Consider the following 20,000-nt stretch of genomic DNA (forward strand, 5'->3'; position numbering starts at 1 on the left):
CGGGCGAAGGAGACGGGGGCGCGCGCGCACGGGCTCGCGGCCCCGCCTCTCGCCCCGCCCCTCGTCTCGGATTCTTTGGAGCACCTCCCAGGCTAGGGGGTGAGGGGTGCTCAGACCCTACGGGAGCGAGCACGTGCCTGATGCAATTCGGGAGGGGAGGCAATGAGGGAAGCAGAAGAGATGGGGGGGGAAGGTGAAAAGGGGGAGGTGTCTTAAAGGGCCAGCGCTTGAGAGCGACCGCAGGTGGAGCACATGGGAGCTGGCCACGCGGCCGGCGGGGCCTGCTCATGCTCTTTAGGTTGGGTACACCAAGTTCGGGGGAAGGAACCATTAATGTCACCCTCGACTTACAAGATAATGGTGTGTGTTGGGGGGTTGCCTATTCACCTCAAAGACGCATGGAAGCCGCTGGTTCCCTGGCACCCCGCGGGCCTGGCCCCTCCAGGCTCCACCCGGGTGACCTTGGGCGAGCCGCCCTCACCTCCGCGGGCTGTGCTCGGCTCCTCCCAGCCGGCCCGGGAGACACTGCCCGTTGATGAGTTCGACGGCCAGCCCGGAAGGCTAGTGCTTAGGAAGTGAGAACAAAATTAAGAACAACCCCTAACCCAGCCAAGCCCCCGAAACAGGGTATTTATGGGCAGGAAATATCTTTTCTTTCAAGTGGATTTCGTTTTTTCTAAAGATTTGCTTTGGGCGGAGCTGAAGTTAACGCCCGATTGAGACTCCGGAGATCTGAGATTTTATCCTGATCCTGGCGCTGCCTCCTTTCAACTCTGCAGCAGTCATTTCCTCAGTGGGCTTCAGTTTCCCTATTGTAAAACGAACATGAGTGTGACACTGGTTTCAAACTTTAGTGTACATTCAATTCAATAAATACTAACCTCGTATTGTGGGAGTCTTCGGGTTCTAGGAAACCCAGGTTTGGCAATAAACCAGGCTAACAAAGTCCCTTCCCTCATGAAATTTACATTCTCCAGTGGAGAAAGAGAAAAATCAAGTGGTAAACAAGTATAGTATCTCTGAAGACAACAATGCCTACAGTAATAGGTTAGACAAGACCAGCTAGTTTGGATGATGCGGGAAAACCTTGGGCAGAGATTCCAAAGCATTTGGAATCAGGCCTGTCTGGGATTGGACCCAGATATCTGCATGCTTACTCACCAGGTGGTCCCACATTTTACTCAGAGAAGTCCTGGCCCCTGGCTGTGATCCCACCTGCTCAAGACATAACAGCCTGGAAATGTTGGCCATCTCCAAGGCAATGATTAGAACCCACAACCTGCTGGAGAGAGGCGGCTTATTGAAAAGCCTCTTGGAACTGCTCCACAGGGCAAAGCTGGCTGTAGTGTTGTAACCAGGACTACTAGAGAGAGGCGGCGGCTATCTGATGTCTCATCTTAAGTTTTTTTGTAACTCGCACTATGGCCAGATCTCTACACTTCCCTGGCCCTCCTTCACTGGCGGAAAAATGAGGGTAAATTATTCCTGACTTGTTTCTACTCTCTGAGCTTTTGTGAGGAGTCAAGTGAGACAATGTAAGTCAAACAGCTGTGTAAATTATAGAGACTGAGTCCAGTGCTTCAAACAATGTACCAAGGAAGGTAATGATTAAAGGGATCTCAATGAATTTAAGCAAGATTTTTCATAATTGCATTATGTATGCATTTAATCAGAAAGTAAACTATTGCACATTGCTATGTAATGCATTCTTTTTTATTGTTATTTATTGATGAATAGTTCCTGAGGAGGTTATCCACACTAGGCTCTCCCTAAATTTTGTTAATAGCATACATAATGGTCATTGTTGGTTATTCTTTTCTCTATTCCTGTAATGAGAAGTAGAGAGGAAAGGTGGCCCATACAACTCATGAGAGGACCAGGACTCTGTGTGGACAAGTAACCAGTTCATGACACTCAACGGTCAGTATGAGCAGACAAAGTACTGCCAGGCCCTGCTATGTGGAGGCTGCAGGGGCATTGGCATCTGCGCACCCTGGGCCTGCTGCCCCAGACAGGGGCTCCTAAACACCTGTGTGTGATTTTACATACGGGGAAAGTGGGGCCAGAGAAGATGAGAGAACTGTGTGAGACTACATCTTACACTGAAGCTGTTAGAGCTAGAAAAAAATATCGATTACTTGATCTCCTTGTTTTGTTGATGAGGACACTGAAGGTCAGAGAAGTAATTTATCTGAGGTCATACAGCTAGTCCATGACAGAGCCAGGTCTCACTCCTGAGTCTCCTGACCTTAAATCCAGTAGCTTTTTCTACATGAAATGATGGAATTGGGATTTGGATTCAGGGTTTGTTTATTCCTAACCAGTGGCATTCTATCTGGATGTGTTCAATTCTAAACACTAATAGTAACCAAATACTTAAGAGTAGATTTTATTGAGTAGCTACTCTATGCTAGGTCCTATGACAAATACTTGACATTCAGTATCTCATTTAATTCTTACAATAACCCAATGAGATAGGTATTCTTTCCATGAATATTTATTGAGTTTCTACTATGTGCCAGGCACTAGGCTAGGCCTTCCAGCTGTTATTATCTTCAATTACAAACAATTACAAAGTTCGGAAAGGAAAGTAAGGGCTTCCATTTCCCCATCCACAAAATGGGAAGCATAATACCTGCCCATCTGGCTTATGAGTGTGAAGAAAGATACAGTTTCCATGAAACTTTATTCTGTCTTTTTAGGGCATAGGTAAAAGGGTGAGGGGTGGTTCCTAGAGTTATCTGTGCTTTTTAGGAAGGAAAATTTAACACACTTGGATGTGCAGTTTTATTCCTCTTTGAGTTTGATTTTCCAAAAGACCTTGTGTTTCTGGGAGAACTTGGGCTGTACCACTTATCTGCTTCTGATATTGGGGGTTCCTGGGCTGGAGGCCTCTTTATACTAACATGGAGGAGTGGGTGGGGTCAGCAAAGGCAGAGGCCTTGGCCAAAACAAACAGTGCCAGCTGGGGAATGTTTTTCCAAACCCTGAAGACTCTTAGGTCTTCTGGCATATGCCAAGAAACTTACTTCAGTTCATGAGAGGAGGCTCTGCCTAGATCCCTCTTGGGAAGTAGATGTACACAGCAATAGTTAACGTGTAAGGTGAGGAGTGAGGGAAGGTGCTGACTATTCCCATAATACTTGGTTAACGCTCAGGGCAACCCTTCTCTGTAAGTATAATTATTCCCATTTTACAGATGTGGATGTAGGCTCAGAGGCAGCCCAAGCCACCCAAGGTAGTTAGTAAAGGAGCAGGGTGGGTTTGCATTGGAAAAAGTCTGATAGAGAATTAATTTTTAACACATTCACTGCTCTGAGTTGGAGACAGGCAACATTCCAGCCTCTTCCTCCTCCATTCTAACTATGCAGCCTCTTTCTCTGGCCTTGCTACCCTCCTTGGTGTTCCTGCACATCTCAAGTGGTCTCATGATAGGCTTCCCTACAAATCGTTCTCCTCCCTGCCATGTACCTACCATACTCCCTGAACCAGCTCTCTGCCTCTGATGGACTTCAATGGGCCCTGTCTCTGCTTAAAATTTCCCCATTCACACCCCACCCTGCCCCACTGACTCCCAGCCACACATCCTACACTCCACCACTCACTGTTTCATTCAACAAATATTTGTTAAGCATCTACAATATGCCGGGTACTGCTGAAGCCCTGAATGTGGGGAGGTGAGCAAGACATACATATTTCCTGCCTTCAGGAAGCTCTCTGGCTAATCTCTGTAGACACCATGCTTTCCTGCCTCAATTCATGTTATTTATCTTACTGTGACATAGCTGTTCATAGTGAGGTCCTGAGTATGAATCCCATTTCATGACTTTGGGCAAATATTTAACGTCTAAGGCTTGATTTCTCTGTAAATTGGAGATGATGATACTATTTACCACATAGGATTTTTGTAATCTTTAAATGAGATAATGTGTGTAATTTAATAGTACAATGCCTGGCACATAGTATGTGCTAAGTAAATATTACCTTTATTACTTTTATTATTGTCAATAATACCTTTCTATTTCTACTTGTCCAGAATTCTACCTGTCCTTCAAGGCTCAGTACAAAATGCCAACTTCTTCACAAAATCTTATTTAATCTCCACAGCTAGCGTAGATTTTCCTCACTCTTAACTCCCACTGGCAATTTCCCTAAACCATGTAATATTTTTTACTTCCTTTCTACCTTCATTTATAGTTACTTATGAATATGTCTTATCCTCCATTTAGATTATAATATGCTTCTTGAAGGCAGGGCTTATTCCTCATTCTTCTTAGTGTCCCTTTTAGAAATCATTTGTGATATCTTCTATACAGTAGGCCCTCCTCCATGTATCTTCTGGACAAGGGAATGACTGACTGAATGAATGAATGCAGGATTACTGATCACATCAATGTTTTGGTAACCAGATCACACTGTCAAGGGTCAAGTGCTAAATTACACAAACATGCACGCGCGTGCACACACATACACACACATAGTAGTCCTCCTCTTTATTCAATGGGCATATGCTCCAAGATCCCCAGTGGATGCCTAAAACCGCAGATACTACCAAACCGTATATATGCTATGTTTTTCCCATACATACATACCCATAATAAAGTTTAATTTATAAATTAGGCACAGTAAGAGATTAACAATAACTAATAATAAAATAGAAAAAGTATAACAATATACTGTAATAAAAGTTATGTGATTTGTGGCCTCTCTCTCTCTGATAACCGATATGATAACTGAGGCAGCTACTAAGCGACTAATGGCTGAGTAGCATATGCAATATGGATGGATTGGATAGAAGGATGACTCACACCCCTGGCTGGACAGCTCGAGATTTCGTCATGCTACGCAGAATGGTGTGCAGTTTAAAACTTATGAATTGTTTATTTCTGGAGTTTTCCATTTAATATTTTTGGACTGTGGTAACTAAAACTGTGGAAAGCGAAATCACGGATGAGGGGGCGACTACTGTGTATATATTATATATAGTGCATATAATAAATGTATTTATTGTATATAATATATATAAATTATATATATACTTTTAAATGATAAAATATAAAAGTAAAATGCGCTAATTTCAGCAAACAAAAAAATTTTACATCTAGCAAAGCAGAACCCGCACATAAGCCCACAACCCAGAGGTGATCACTGGCAACATGTTGGTGTAGTTTCTTCTAGTATTTTTTCTAAGTATGTTTTACATAATTGAGACCATATTGCACATTCAGCAGTTTTATTTTTTGCTTGCCCCGCCCCCCACCATCATAATTATATTCTAAGCACTGTATCCACATCATTGCAAATCCCCTCCATGCGGTCAGTTAAGTGTCATCTATTAAGCACCTATGGTATGCCTTACCTCATAGCAGCCCACCTTTTATTTGTATCACATTGTATTTCCTAAAGGGCTTTCATGGAGGCAGGACAAACAGTAGCAGCTGAAGAACGAGCCCCACAGAAGTTCAGTGACTTGCTCCTGGTGCCAGGACAGCGGAATCAAGATCAGAACCTAGGTCTCACCTATCCCATTCTAGGTCTCTACACCACACTACAAGAGATACAGATAGCACACATGGAAAATGCAAAACCCCCACAATCAGACAAACTCAGGGAACCACATTTAAAGATTCCAGAGTCAGGAAATATCCAAGTTCATGGAGACAGGTGGAAATCAGCAGCCAAAATGAAGGCAGAAGGCAATTTTCTGGGCGACATGACCATAACTAGTCACAGGACAAGTAGGACCTGATTTAGAGACTACGGTGGAAATAATAAAGGGCAAGACATGTTCTCTGACCCAGGAAACAAACCTCCCTATACCAGCAGCACATTGTTCTCTTCACAGACCACTTGCCTGTCCTTTACCTATGGCACAGAAAAAGAGCAAAGGTTTGAGTTTAAAGAGTTAGGTAAAGGCTCAGGTTTGCCTACTTCCTAGCTGTGTTATGTCAGGCAAGTTACTTTGCTTCTCTGAGCTTCAGTTTCTCCATCTATAAAATGGTGAAAAGGGAAATACTTGCCTGACAAAATTCATTATGCCTTCAAAACATTAAATGAACCAATATCTGTGGAAGGGTTTCATAGTCCCAGCTCTGCCATCCACCAGCTCTGTAACGTTGGGCAAATTCTTTCCCCTCTCTCTGCCTCAGTCTTCTCATCTGTAAAATGGAGATGATAACAGCACCTACGTCTTAGGGTTATTGTGAGGATTAAGCAAGTTAATACATACAAAGTGTTTAAAACAGTGCCTGACAAATACTAAATGCTGAATAAATGTTAACTATTATTATAAAGGGGGTATTGGCATATAGTCAAGAGAAATATTTTTCAAATCCCACGAAGAAAGCAGATCAAGTGCTACCCTATTCTACAGGTGAGGAAACCGAGGCTCAAAAACAAGAGGTGTTTATTTGAAGTCACACTGTTAGTTGGTGGCAGCTCTAGGACTTCTAAAAATTCCAAATGCAAAGTCTTCCCTCTCCAGATAATATTCGAGCTGTTGCAAGCTGTCAGCCCTCTGGCTGATTTCAGCCCACAGGCATGTTTTGTTTGGCCCACACAGTATTTTTTTTTAATTGACTTTAACTGTGATTAGATGGGCCTAGCACACACTAGTATGTTTGTTACTACCAGCCAACTACCCTTATTTAGAGCCCTACATGGACTGATGCCATGTCAATCACTGTACGCACGATACAGTCAAGTTCAGGAGACTAAACAGGAGGCAGAGAGGGCCACTGGCCAGAGGGGTGGGGAAGAGGTAGTCAGAGAAGCCTTCCTGAAGGTGGCTATATTTGAATCAGAACTTTAAATTGGACAGTGGAGGGAGTTTTTTACAATTTAAGAGGGAGTATGTAGGGCAGATTACTTTAGCATTTGATGCCCTTCAGGGATATTTCTGAGTTTCCCTGCCAAGGCTTTGCCTGGCCTTTTCCTTGGTGGAAGAGAAGAAAAAAATGAACTGCCTTTTATCTCAGATGAGGCCACATGACTCAGGAGGTCCAGAGTCAACACGCACGGTCAGTGTTTGTTGCTTGAGTAATTGATCCATGTCAGCATTCCTTAGGACAAGGCACCGTGCAAGGCACCTAGGGAGAGGTACAATCACATGAGCCGAAGTATAAACTATAACCCCTGCCCTCAATGATAAAAATAGCAAGAATAATAATGATAGCGGCAGGGGCTATGGACAGGGGATTTTTTGCTTAAGATGTCACTTCCCAAGAATATTCCCCAGAATGTGAAGAGATAGATCACCAAGATGAATTCCGTCAGCAAATCATTTGGGGTAAATGAAATGATTTGGGTTAAGCAAAGGTAAATGTTTTGCTGTAGGAAGTGTCCGGGCCCTTGATGCTCATGAATCTCTAAGAAGATAGTGATTGCAGCATTCCCCAAATTCATGTGACACAGGGCAAATCTCGGTCTGGTATTCCAATGGAACCCCCTATGAAAAATGCTTACTCAGGTTTGTCAAAATGCCTCTCTTTCCACTGAGGCAGTATCAGACAGTGGGATTTAGGAAGAGGTCTGCCTTCCAGCGCCAGCTTTGTTGTTACTGCCTATGGGACCTAGAAAAGTCATTTTTCTTCTCTGGACTTCAGTTTTCTCATTTAAAAAAAAGTCTGGATGGTCTGGAAGTTTCTTCCCATCCTAGCAGTCTTGACAGCAGTTTCTAACATTTCATACCTCTATAGCAAAGAGGATGAGTGCTGGTGGGGGAAGACTGTAGCAAGTGATGAGGCTGCCTGCCTACCTGTCCCAGACACGGTCACTGGATCAGAGAGGTTTGCCATTTCCCACGGGGTCCCACAGCATTTGGCATCCATGACATATGATTGGCAAAGAAAACTTAAAATTACATGAATGGCCTAATTACCTAATGTGGGTAAAGTGTATAGAGATCACCAGATAAAAACAAAGAATATCCCCGCTCATTTTGTGTGGGTAGAACCTCCTGGTGTGTTTTCTACAAGCCTCCAGGGTGACTGGGCTCCCAGGGAACCCCTCAGCTGGGAAAAGCAGAAAATGTTATAGCATGCCTGCTACTCTCCTACAAAAACCCCTCCAATAACTTCGTATCCAACAAGAATAAACTCCAGGCCTCCCCCCTTAGGGGGCCCATGAGCAGCTTTGTGCTTCAGACTCCATCCACCTCTGATTGCCCTGCCCCTCTCTGTGTGACAGCTCCTCAAATACATGAAGCTCATCCTAACCTGGGGGCTCTAGAGCATAGAATTCCCTCTGCCTAGAACACCTCCCCCCACCCTCGACATGCACACACACAAACACCACACACTTCTCATCCTTCAGACCTCAGCTTAAATGGCCCCTTCTCAGAGAGACCTCCCTTTACCAACGTGGCTGATGTACTCCATGTTCCTCATAACACAGATCACAATCTCTGATTTTATGTGTTTACTCGCTTTTTGCCCATTTCTACCACTAATATGTAAATTCCATGAGACTAGAGCTTGTGGCTATTTTGTTCACTCTTTAGTACCCCCAGTCCTAAGAAGAGCGCTTGGTATGATAGGTACTTAATATTTTGTTGAATGAGTGCTGTGTGGCCTCTGGCAAGTTGTTCTCCCTCTCTGGGCCTCCACATCTCCACGTGTAAAATGAAGTGGCTGGATGAGGTATTGCTGAGAGCCCTTGGAGCTCTAACTACGGTTCTGTGACTAACATCTGGGCCTCAGGCCCAGGAATGAGCCTGGTGTGTTGTATCTCCATAGCACTGCACACAGTGTGCTGATTTAATCAGGCAGCAGACACCCTGTAATTTAGTGTTCTGTTGTTACTTTTGCCTGGTCCCTGGGCTGGGGACCATGCTGTCAGATTTCCAGGATGATCCATGCACAGCCACTTGTTCTGTTCTCCCAGCTCACTGATCCCAGTGCCTGAGAGGAGAGGATGGCTGGCAGGCAGGGCGGGCTGGGAGAGGAAATTCAATCTGCAAGCCCAAGGACCAGGAAGATTTGTCACTGTCTTGAACTGAAAGACTGGAATCTTTGAGAGGTTTCATCGAATCCTATAATCGCTGGATAGAAGGGACCTTTCAGGCCAAGTGTCCTGAATGTTCAGGTGAGGATCTGAGCTTTGGAAAGAGGAAGTGAATGTTCAGGCCAAGTGTCCTGAAAGGTCCCTTCTATCCAGCGATTATAGGATTCGATGAAACCTCTCAAACCTCTGGCTTAAGCCTGACTGCCCTCTACACATTGCTCAGCAGGATCCACTTGAAGTGCTTGGTAGGGCCTCACTGCTTCTCAAGCTGCTCACCTCACCAATGAATAGGTTTGTTTAGAAAGTTCTCTAATCAGCAGCGTGGTGAAACATGAGGCAGTGCAGCATAGGGCAAAGGGCCTGGGCTCCGAGCCAAGCCGTCTAAGTGAAATCCCGCCTCTGTAACCTACTTGCTGTGTGAGCTTGGGCAAGCCACACACCCTCTCTGTGTCTCCATTGCCTCTTCTGTAAAAGATGGGGAACCCTTGTTGGGCTGTTGGGAGAATTACAAATGTTCATACCTAGTGAGAAAGCAATATACATCTGTTACTGCTAACTGCCACCTGTGAATGTTCATGCTTTTATTATTGTCAATCTTCTTGGACTCTGTTCTCTGGGTTGGTTTCTTTGTAAAAGAGACAGTGATGGGGTCCAGCCCAAAGACACAGGGTTGGTAATTCAGAGGAGTGGGCTCACTGGTGACTGTGAGAACATTCACTTCCTCTTTCCAAAGCTCAGATCCTCACCTGAAAAAAAGGAAGAGCACATAATCCCTGTCCTGCTTCCTGCCATAGACTGATGTACCGATTACATGAGAATGGACAAGAAGGTTTGCAAAGTGAAAAATGCTATATAAATGTGAGAGATTCATCTTATTTTGTTGGAGAAGCCCTTTCCTCTTTTAGCAAGGCATGTTAGCGTCCAAACAGCAAAATAGCTAAACTCATCCTATTTGGCAAATAGTGTGTTTCTGACACTTGTTATGAATTTGAAGCTAATCCTTTCAGAAGCTCAGTACCAGAGCAAACAAATTTGAAAAACTTTATTTATAAGCATTTAATACATTCCTATAGGATGCAGGGCTTGGTTTGGCTGACTTTTGCCATCTTTATTGTTATAATTACTGATTACTTCTTCAGTTTCTTTTCATGAATTTGATTAGAAAGATCCAGGTCAGGTGGATTCACTTTTCAGATATCAGCAGGACACAGCAGTGCTGCATAATTTCAGGAAGTCTTATGTGACCTTTGTTCAATACCTGTCATGTCATGTAGACTTAAGCCTGGAGAAGGCCCCTAAAGCAGCCTTCTCTCATTGCACAGATTAGAAACCAAGGCCCAGAGACGGAAAGGCATCTGCCCAAAGTCACACAGCCGGATAATGGCAGAGGCCTGACTAGGTAACCAGATCTCTCGACTCCAAACTCCTTACTCTTTCTATCAGTTCTATGGAAACTTGCAATTTCTCTAAATTAGCTGATTTTGTATCAAAATCTTATAATTCATAGGGGTTTACATTTGTCAACTCATTGAGCTATACACTGAAAATCTGTACAGTATATTATTATAAGTTTAGCTCAATTTTTTAAAATGATAGGGTAGAGTCCTATTTCGTGAGAGGGTCAGTGTCTAGGTCAGCATTTAGAGCAAAAATAAGGTATAATCTAAAGGGCTCAAGAGAGCCCTCAGAGGCAGCACATCGGAGCCAGCGTAGTTTCTCAGTGTTTCTGCGGGCATTATAACAGCCCACTGTTTCTTCAGGGGGTCCAGATTAGACCTTGGTTGGTGTGTAGGGGTCAGGTGGTGGGGGAAAGAATGTATCTCTACAAAAGGGTGATATACAGTGGGGTGAGATGCACATGTGGTAACCAAAACTGCTAAGGGAATGTCAGCGGCTAGAGCATCCTACCCCCACACACACACACACATATGCGGATACATGTACACACACACACACACACACACACACACACACACACACACACACACACACACACACCCCTCCCTGAGCAGAATTTCAGGGTCCCTGAGGGGGAAAACTGAGGAAAAGGGGGTTGGAGCAAGGCTGGAAAGCTGGACCTCATTCAAGAGGAGAGGGCAGGAGTGGGAAATCAGGGGAGGAGGAGATCAAAAAGGGGTATTTGGAAGTGGCTTGGTTTTTGAGAAGGAGAAAGCAAGTACCAAGGAGTGACCTGGTGTGGTGTCTCAAAACTAACAGTTGTCCTTTGAGAAGCAAACACCCTAAAATTTGGAGTGATGGAGGTAGGGGAGGCTAATCCACAAAGCAGATTATGCTTAGTGAGATTAAATCTGATAAGATTCAGGATGGTATGTTAGTGATTTGTATATAAAAAGGAAGATTCCATCCTTTTTGATTCCATCAAAAAAGTTTCTTTTGGAGATTTTAAACGTTCCCTCTAGAAGTGTGTTAAAACAATACATTTGTACACCACACACCCATTAGGATGGATACCATCAAAAAAAAAAAAAAAAAAGAGAGAGGGAAAGACAGACAAAGAAAATAAGTGTTGGTGAAAAGTGGAGAAACTAGAACCCCTGTGCACTGTCAGTAGGAATGTGAAACGGCAAACCACAATGGAAAGCAGTATGCAGCTTTCTCAAAAAGTTAGAAATAGAACTACCATATGATCCAGCAATCCTATTTTTGGGTATATATATATCCAAAGGAATTGAAAGCAGGGTATTGAAGAGATATTGGCACACCCATGTTTATAGCAGCATTAATCACAATGGCCAAGAGGTGGAAACAACCCAAAAGTCCACCAATGGATGAATGGATAAACCGAAGTGGTATATACATACAATAGAATATTATACAGCCTTAAAAAGGAAGGGAATTCTGCCACATGCTACAGCACTGATAAACCTTGAGGACATTATGTTAAGTGAAATATGTCGGTCACAAAACAACGGATACTGTATGATTCACTTAAATCAGGTGTCAAAAGTGGTAAAATTCATAGAGACAGAAAGCAGAATGGTGGTTGCCAGCGGCTGGGGAGTATTGTATAAGTATAGAGCTTCAGCTTTGCAAGATAAAATGCTCTTGAGATCTGCTTTACAAATGTGAGTACACTTAACACTAAATAATTGTATAATTAAAAATGCTAAATTTTATATTAAGTATCTTTTATTTAGTTAAAAAAACGAACAAACAAAAAACTAATATGTTTGCCTGTATTCATTGAAAAACAGCTAGTTATAAAACAGCCTGTTCAGTATGATCCTATTTTTGTCAAATGTCCATTTATGTTCTAATATATGTACATTATTGTCATTAGGATATGCACCAAAAGGTTAACAAGGGCTCTGTCTGAAATCTGGTTTTATTTTTCTTGCCAATCTGTATTGCCTAATGTTTTTGTAAGGGAGCATTTTATTAGTTATTAAAACAATAAAATCTTTACCCTTTTTCCAGCCCATCTTGATATCCACAAAATTTCCTATATAGGGCAAGCTTAATCTATGCCAGGCACTTGTGCTTTTCATGAGTTATCGCATACAAGTCTTTGAAGTAGGTACTGTTATTAAACCCATTCTTCAGATGAGAAAGTAGAGTTTAAGTAACTGGTGCAAACTCATTTATATATGTGAGAGCCAAGTTCAACCCACGGCAGTCTGATTCCAAAGCCTGTGTTACTGAGGGCCGGGCTATTCTGCTAGACCAATGTGATATACTTACCTGTCATCCTATTCATGGCTCCTTTCATTAGCCATGAACATATAATTTACGTGTTACTTAAATTGTTCAAACAGTACCCTTATCACTCTCTGATAGCTGAAAGATATTTGTTTCAAAGGTAAGACACAGATCAACCTTCCTCTAGAAGTCCCAAGCCACATAACATTCCAGGTGAGTCCAGACAGCTCATGAATGAGACAAGCCTGGAGACTCAGAGTGGTTTGGGATTGTGGGATTATACCTGCGTCATTCACCTTCATCTGTATACTAACCGCACTGCACAGTACAATCACCCAGGATCAACTTCTACCTGAGGGGAGGGCAATGGGCAGACAGGAAAAGCTGTCAAATATGTCAACTGTAATAATATAGTTTATCTCAAAAGAATGATTGCGATTATGTAATTAACACTTTGTATTTAGACATTTTCATCTCTAAGGATCTCTGAGAGTCTTACAGATTATTTAAATATAGATTCCATACATTGCTGGAGATAGCCTATAGTTTTAGAAGATAATTAAAATTCCTTCCCCTTTGGAATTAAGAGACTTGCAGATGAAATGAATATTATGCCCACTAGACACATGAATAGATCTATAACTGAGAACTCTGAACAGAGGGCAGGAAAGAATCTTGAAGAGCAATTTGTCCAGGAAAGACAAATAAATATCTAATAAACATAATACCATTTTAAAATCCTCTGCTCATGGCAGAAATGATTAATCAATTACAGCACTCTTCTCCACTAATCCCAGACTTGTCTTCGGAGTCATTCTCAGCATAGCACTCTAGGCAGCTACCACCACCTCATCAGAGTTGAACCCTACTGCCATCCTGAAAATTAGTCAATTCTCATCCTTCCAAAGTGACAGAGAGGAGACTGAAATTCAGAGAGGTAAAGTAACTTGCTCAAAGTTACACAGCCGGCAATGCAGAGCTGAGGTCTCTAAATTTTTGCTTTTTTCTTAATCTCCACCCCAACTCTTTGCTCTGTTCAAATATACTTGCAGATTCCTCTTTCTTGAATGAGCTCTTTAGAATGCGTCTACCAACGATTTGCTGAGTGACAATGGGCCTATTGCTTAGCCTGTTTCAGCATCAGGTGTTTTCAAGTTGAAAACGGAGACAGTAATCTGGGTTCATATTCCTGCCTCTCCCACTGGCAAGCTGGAGTGCTCTTTTGAGAAATGTGAGCTGCTGCTGAAATTTCTATGACTATAGGGAAAGGATCAGTTGCTTTGAGGGCACCTTCTCAGGGTAAGGTACTATACAACTGCTGCAATGTGTTTTTGCTCTAGAGAGTGTAAAAACAAAGCAAGACATTGGCTGGCTATGGCAAGGCCACTTGGAAGAAGTTGGCATTTGACCGAGATTTTGGAGATGAATAAGATTAAATGTTTCTTTTGATTATAAAGGTAACACATGGCCATTACACAATTATTGGGAAGGACAGAATGTCGAGAGGAAAAATAAATATTTCCTTTATTTATAAAACCATGTCAACATGTTGTTTTATTTTTCTCTTCTAATATTTTTTATTCCATGAATAGGTGTTTACTTTTTTCTCCTTTCACATGGTGGTTGTTAATCTATGCATGTCATTTTATATTTTGATTTTTAAAAAGTTTTAACAAACTGAGAGTGCTCCATAGTAATTCTACTACTAATAACCCAATAATTCTACTCCTAAGAATAACCAACAGAAATGCATACATACATATGTTCACCATGTGCAAGCAGCACTCTGTAATAGCTCCAAACTGGAAACAACCTGAATATCCATCAGTAGAATAGATAGATAACATTGTAGCATATTCACAAAACCAAAAACTATCCTGTGATGAAAATAAACTATAGATACACATAACAATATGGATGAATCTCACAAACACAGAATTGAGCAAAAGAAGCTGGACACAAAAGAGAACATACTGTATGATCCATTGACGTAAAGTGCAAAATTAGGCAAAACTAATCATGGTTCAAGACATCAGAAGAGTGCATACTCTTTGGGGACATGACTAGTGACTGGAAGGGAACATGGGGGGAGGCATCTGACTGTAGGTGACATAGTCCAGTTGACCCTTGATCAACACATGTTTGAACTGCGTGGGTCCACTTACACGTGAATTTTTTTTTCAATAACTATAGTTGGCCCCTTGGATCTGCAAGTTTCCTCATCTGCAGATTCAACCAACCACATATGGAAAACAGTATTTTCACATTCCCAACCATGGTTTCCCAACTGTGGATCAAAATTACCATTTCAATCTGTGGTTAGTTGAATCCACAGATGCAAGGGCTGACTGTAGTTAAGTTTTGGGGGAGTCACAAGTTATACTCAGTTTTCAGCTGTGCCGGGGTCGGTGCCTCTAAGTTGTTCAAGGGTCAACTGCATAAGCACTTGATGAAAATGTATCAAGCTGTACATTTATGACTTGTATACTTTTCCATATATGTGCTATAGGTCATGAAAACATGAATTAAGTAGTTGCAAGAAAATGCACCCATCAGGCAGAAGGGGCCAAGAATGTCACTTTGGGCAGAGGGAACAACACAAACCAAGTCTCATAGTGAGAAATGGAAAACAATTCAGCTTGCTTGCAACTCTGGCATTACAATATTTTGTGTAAATAAACTACCCCAAAACTTAAGGCTTAAAAACAACTACATCTATTTGCTTATAACTCTGGATGGGCAATTTGGGCTGGGCTCAGCTGGTCTCATCTAAGGTCACTCAAGTGGTTGTAGTCATGGAGATGGACTGCAGATGGATAGCCCAAGATGGCCTGTACTGTTTAGTCTTTTTGCCTCCCCCATGTCCAGCTCCTGCAGCGGAGGGGGGGGGGGCTCACCAGCATCAGGCTCCTGCTGTGCACAGAGCACAGCAGCAAGCAGCACCTGGAGCCAGGAGGTTTCCCAGGAATCCCTCTCAAGTGATTTTATAACAAAGTGTCTCTGCTGAGACATTTCCATATAAATGGCTTCCTGGCACCTGAGAGGGCATGTTTCCCTCTTTCAGAGGATGAGTTCTACCAAGTCCAAGGGTCTGGCATGTTAAGGCAGTGACTTCTCTGATCTTTAGTGGGCTGTAGCCATGCTCTCTCCAGTGAGACCTGGATCTCAATCCTGGGGGAGGCTTTTCCTCAGGGGCTCTATGTCAGTCCTAGGGATAATGGCTGCTCTTTATATCTGTTATTCCTATCTTCCTTAGAATTCTCTTTACTCCTTTTTTTCATCAGTCCTCTGTTATTCCAACACCATTATAATTAATAATTCCTTATATTAAACTTTCCCTGTTCAAAGTACTGTGTGGTTTCTCCTGGTTGGCCCAGACTGATCCATAAAAAAAAACCTTGCTCACCTAACATTTATATTTTCCAGTGGGCAGGAACCATGCCTTATTCCTCTCTGTAAGCCTCCCTTGTTTTAAGTTCTTAATAGACACCACTTGAATAAATGGGTAACGGTTTACTTTCACTTTCATAATTTTAAACTGTAGGCAGAAAGTGAATTACCTTTCAATAGTCCTAGATATTGGACCTACAGAAGACTTACCCAAAGGTTCCCTAATGCAGGCCCACTAAGGAGTCATTAGCCTCCCTGGGCTTGAACAGAATTAGAAGGGTGCTTTTCCCTACTCTGCCAGATTGCACTATAATACAATGGTCAAGAGCATCATGGGCTTAGGAGTCAAGTAGACCTGAGTTTAAAACTCAGTTCCACCTCTTATCAACTATGTGGCCTTGGACAAGTGATATGAACTCTCAGAGTCTTAGAATCCTCCTCTGATAGAGTGGAGACGATAACAATAGGAGCTACTCAAGATAGTGCTACTGTGAAGATGAAAAGAGAGCCAATGTGATAAAGTATTTGGCACAGTCACTGGATGTGTAAACAGGAGTTATTATTTAAGAGAGGGTTTGCATGGTAAAAAAAAAAAAAAAGAAAAAAGTGCCTTATTTCTATGGGTTTCAAAAGCAGTACAGCAACCAACTTTATATCACCACCTTTCCCTCCCCCTAGGCTAGGGGTGCTGCTCCTGGAGGATTATGGTTCCCTTCAGGCAAATTACCCACCCTGAGTCCTGCTGATAATCTCACACCTATAAAGGCAGAGGTGGGGGTGGGGGGAATAGTCCTTACTTCTTAGGGATCTTCAGGACCCTACTATCTGCTTTCCTCCTGCTGAAGGCCCCCCGGAGGCCTGGTAGTCTGGGGCAGATGGAGAATCACCAGCCCCAATGTCAGGGAAACAGGTCTGAAAAACCCCAAATCTTTCTTTTCCATTAGTCCCCAAACAAGTCCATTTGGCAGAGTAATTAAGAGTACTGAATCCAGCTCTTTCTGTCTCTGGCTGCGGCACCAAGAGGAGCTGTCGCCATGTCCGCACACCTGCAATGGATGGTCGTATGGCACTGCTCCAGTTTCCTGATAAAGAGGAACAAGCAGACATACAGCACCGAACCCAATAATCTGAAGGCTTGCAATTCCTTCCGCTACAACGGTATGATTCACCGCAGGCGGTGGGCGGTGGGCGTGGAGCCGGCAGCCGATGGCAAAGGCGTGGTGGTCGTCATGAAGCGGAGATCCGCCAGCGAAAGCCGGCCACCTCCTACGTGCAGACCACCATCAACAACAACGCCCGGGCCACCCTCAGCAGCATCTGACGCGTGATCCGCGAAAACAAGTACAGCCTGGATCTGCACATGGCTGCCACCCGCAGAGCCAGCGCCATCCTGTGCGGCCAGAAGCCCGTGATGGTGAAGAGAGAGCGGCCGTCCGGCCAAGAGCTCCTGAACACCACCCCCAAGAAATAAAGGTGTCAGCTGACCCTTAAAAAAAAAAAAAAAAGTACTGAATCCAGAGAAAGACAGACTTGGGTTCAAATTCTAGATCCACCACTTCCTAGTTGTGGAGTCTAGGCTCAGTCTCTTAACTTTCCCGACTCAGTATCCTCATCTGTATAGTGGAGTTGACAACAGCACCTTATAAAAATGTTGGAAAGATTAAATGAGGCACAATAAATAGTACCTCTTACTTTTTCTCATGTTATTTTCCCCCTAGTATATACAAAGTTAGAAGGAAATAGTACAGCTAGAACTAGAACCTTTGTCTTCAGATTTTCCCTCTCTCTACCTTAATCCACTCCACCCCTAAAATTATTCACGCTTTGGGGCTAAAGCAGTGCTTCCCAACCTTCCCATCACATTCGATACACTCTGGGTTAAACTAATGAGTCTGTTTGAAGCCTGAAGGTCACTGTCCCATCAGAGCTAGAGGCTCTGGCTGTCCCAGGCTCTACCTGGCCACTTGAGACTTCAGGGCTCTATATCTCAGGACACTTGTCACTTGCCACTGCCCTTCAGCTGGGGACCTTAGGGTTAAGGTGTTGATAACCCTTGGTAAGAGCCATCATTGCTTGCCCAGAGTGACACATTAATTCATTGTTGGTAAATCAGTCTTAGACCAGTTATTCAGTCTCCTAGTGGGAGTCCAGAGGCCAGAGCCCAGAACATGGAGATTGGGAAGAAAATCAGACGTTGACTCCAGTCCAGGAGTCATGCCTCAAACTCATGTGATCTTGGGCAAGTCACTCTCCTTTTCTGGGCTTTACTTTTCTGTATGAAGCAGAAAGGAGTTAGACTAGAGGAGAGATCCGCATGATCCCTTCTAGCTCTGATATTCTAAGAATCAGGGATTCTATGAATTCCCCATTGCTTGGCTGTATTCTGCTCCCTGTGATCTGATTCATGCCTCTGGTTCAGGTAAATGTACCAAATGGTAGCCTCGTCCCAACCGTGTAGGTACTCCCAGCTCTTTTCACACATTATTGGCTGGTCTCTGAAAATAACCCCAGTCTGGCTCAGACAGAGGGCAGAGCCATCTCTGTGCCCTGCCCCCATCGACAGCATTTCTCTGAGTCTTCTGACCGTCCAGCTTCCCTGTGGTCACTCCATCAGCCTCTGGGAGAAAAGCACTCCTAGTTTCCTAAGTCATCTCTAGTTCCCAGAGCTCCCAGGGCTTGTACTATTGTCTGGGCTCATGGAGAAGGCAGGGGGTGACTCTAGCAAGTGCAGCAGCCTTTCTGAAGGAGGAGGCAGTGGGCTGGAGGCAGATCCTCAGGAGTCTGGATTGCCATGCTCTGGAAGCTGGACTTGGCTTTGTGGGCAGTGAGGAGACACCATAGGCTTGAAACAGAAGAACGACATGGTCAGAATTTATGGTCACAAAGTCTTTGGGCTCCATGGAATTGGACTGGAGCAAAGGGAGATTGCAGTGTTAGAGAAATGCAGGCCAGAAACATGACATAGTAGGAATAGCAAAGAGGGAAAATTTAGGAGGTTAACTGGCAGACTGAGTGACTGACCAATTGGCTATTCAAATGCAAATCTGACTGCAGTACTGTGCTGGGGAACTGGGATTATACTGTCATGAGATAAGGGGACTGTCTGGTTCGTTGGTGTGGGAAGAAAGGGTCTGAGGCTTAGAGACAAATACATTAAAATCCCTTCAATAGTTCTTTATACTTCTTACAACTTTCTCTTATTTGGTCCTCTCAACACCTGTGTATTATTGTCTCTGTTTAGCAGATTAAAAACTCGAGGTAGTGGCAGAACTAGGACCTTGAATGCACATATCCTGACTCTTGGCCCTATGTTTGGCCACAGAAGACTGCTTCCCTGTATGGTTGGCAGGCAGAGGTAGTGGGAAGTTCGCTTCCTACTGCTCACCCCAGCCCCCATAGCCCCAACTCTGCCACCAAATGGTGATGTGCCTCGAGCACCCTTTGCTGCTCTCTGACTCATTTGTTTTAGGTCATATGAAGAGGTGGGTGGGACTAAGTGAAAGTTTTTGACAGTCAGATGCAAATGAGTGATCCCTTTTTTTTACAAAGGAATCTTACATGAACCACAATAATGAACTCAAATAGAAGAGAACCTGCTCAGGCTGAGGCAGAGGTATTAGATTCAGAGGTATCTGTTTGGACAGTTGTCATGCTTGCCCTACCATGTGGCAGCCTTCATGACACTTCTAGAATCCCGGTGGTTCCATGGGCCACAGTTTGCAAACCCCTGGTCTGGCCGACTGCTGTGTGAACATCCTAGAGCAGGGGACTCAGCCTGTGTCCGCAGATAGGATTCAGGAACTTGGATGGAAAAAAATTCCATCTTTATTTTCACTAACCTCTAACTCAAGTTAAATGCCATGTTCCATTATGAATATAGCCAATTACCATAGTAATATTGACAGTTCCTGTGACTGTCATCAAGAGAAATCACAGATATTTTCTTA

The 20,000-nt window shown here is 43.4% G+C and overlaps 1 pseudogene; it reads left to right on the forward strand.

Annotated features, from left to right (window-relative positions):
* Positions 1-17,025: 17,025 nt before the first annotated feature.
* On the forward strand, positions 17,026-17,524 carry LOC105289958 (annotated as a pseudogene).
* The last annotated feature ends 2,476 nt before the right edge of the window (positions 17,525-20,000 follow it).

This window comes from Pteropus vampyrus, unplaced genomic scaffold (genome assembly GCF_000151845.1).
Source record: "Pteropus vampyrus isolate Shadow unplaced genomic scaffold, Pvam_2.0 Scaffold30, whole genome shotgun sequence".
NCBI classification, from domain to species: Eukaryota; Metazoa; Chordata; class Mammalia; order Chiroptera; family Pteropodidae; genus Pteropus; species Pteropus vampyrus.